Source organism: Arachis duranensis, chromosome 9 (assembly GCF_000817695.3).
Source record: "Arachis duranensis cultivar V14167 chromosome 9, aradu.V14167.gnm2.J7QH, whole genome shotgun sequence".
NCBI lineage: Eukaryota > Viridiplantae > Streptophyta > Magnoliopsida > Fabales > Fabaceae > Arachis > Arachis duranensis.
The window spans coordinates 66,051,752-66,053,604 of NC_029780.3; the positions used below are offsets into that span (position 1 = coordinate 66,051,752).

A 1,853-nucleotide genomic window follows, 5' to 3' on the forward strand; every position below is an offset into this window, starting at 1 on the left:
GGCGTTTAACGCCCAAAAGGGTAGCATTTTGGACGTTAAACGCCAGAATGGATACCATTCTGGGTGTTTAATGCCAGGATGGCACAAGAGGGAAGATTTTGTTTTTAATTCAAATTTTTTTCAAGTTTCCATAATTTTTCAAAATCAAATATTTTTCAAATCATATCTTTTCAATCATATATTTTCAAAATCAATTTCTTTCCATTTTCAAAAATAGTTGCTAACAATTAATGATTTGATTCAACATTTCAAGTATGTTGCCTTTTCTGTTGAGAAAGGTTTAATGTCTGAATCATATCTTTCAAATTTCTTGTTAGCCAAGTCATTAATTTTCAAAATCAAATCTTTTTTTAACTTGTTTTTCAATCATATCTTTTCAATCATATCTCTTTGATTTCCAATTCAAAACCTTTTTCAAAATCACTTTATTTCTTTCTCAATCTTAGTTTTCGAAAATCAATTATCATTTTTTTTTCAAAATTTCTTTTAATTAATTCACTTTAATTTTCGAAAATTTCTTCCCGTCTTCTCACATCCTTCTATTTATGGACTAACACTCCTCCTCAATGCACAATTCAAACTCTATCTTTCTAAGTTCGAATTCTTCTATCTCTTCCTTCTATTTTTCTTTTCCTCTGACACCTCAAGGAATCTCTATACTATGACATAGAGGATTCCATATCTTCTTGTTCTCTTCTCTTTCATATGAGCAGGAGCAAAGACAAAAGCATTCTTGTTGAGGCTGACCCTGAACCTGAAAGGACCTTGAAGCGAAAGCTAAGAGAAGCTAAAGCACAACCCTCTGTAGAGGACCTAACAGAAATCTTCAAAGAAGAAGAACCCATGGCAGCCGAACACAACAACAATGCCAACAATGCAAGGAAGGTGCTGGGTGACTTTACTGCACCTACTCCCAACTTCTATGGGAGAAGCATCTCCATCCCTGCCATTGGAGCAAACAACTTTGAGCTTAAGCCTCAATTAGTTTCTCTAATGCAACAGAATTGCAAGTTCCATGGACTTCCATTGGAAGATCCTCATCAATTTTTAGCTGAATTCTTGCAAATCTGTGACACTGTCAAGACTAATGGGGTTGACCCTGAGGTCTACAGACTTATGCTATTCCCTTTTGCTGTAATAGACAGAGCTAGGATATGGTTGGACTCCCAACCTAAAGAAAGCCTGAACTCTTGGGAAAAGCTAGTTAATGCCTTCTTGGCAAAGTTCTTTCCACCTCAAAAATTGAGTAAGCTTAGAGTGGAAGTCCAAACCTTCAGACAGAAGGAAGGTGAATCCCTCTATGAAGCTTGGGAAAGATACAAACAATTGATCAGAAAATGTCCTTCTGACATGCTTTCTGAATGGAGCATCATAGGTATCTTCTATGATGGTCTATCTGAACTGTCCAAGATGTCATTGGACAGCTCTGCTAGAGGATCTCTTCATCTGAAGAAGACGCCTGCAGAAGCTCAAGAACTCATTGAAATGGTTGCAAATAACCAATTCATGTACACTTCTGAAAGGAATCCTGTGAACAATGGGACAAATCAAAAGAAAGGATTTCTTGAGATTGATACTCTAAATACCATATTGGCTCAGAACAAAATATTGACTCAGCAAGTCAATATGATTCCCAAAGTCTGTCTGGAATGCAAACTACGCCAGGCAGTACAAAGGACGCTTCATCTGAAGAAGAAGCTTATGATCCTGAGAACCCATCAATGGAAGAGGTGAATTACATGGGAGAACTGGTGCACGAAATTGCAATCACACTTTTGCAACTCCGCACAACTAACCAGCAAGTGCACTGGGTCGTCCAAGTAATACCTTACGTGAGTAAGGGTCGATCCCAC

The 1,853-nt window shown here is 37.5% G+C and overlaps 1 non-coding gene across 1 annotated transcript; it reads right to left on the bottom strand.

Moving 5' to 3' along the window:
• Positions 1 to 1,248: 1,248 nt before the first annotated feature.
• Positions 1,249 to 1,356, bottom strand: LOC127742007 (small nucleolar RNA R71). Its single transcript, XR_008003194.1, has one exon. It is a non-coding gene; the product is annotated as a small nucleolar RNA R71 (small nucleolar RNA).
• Between the last annotated feature and the right edge of the window lie 497 nt (positions 1,357 to 1,853).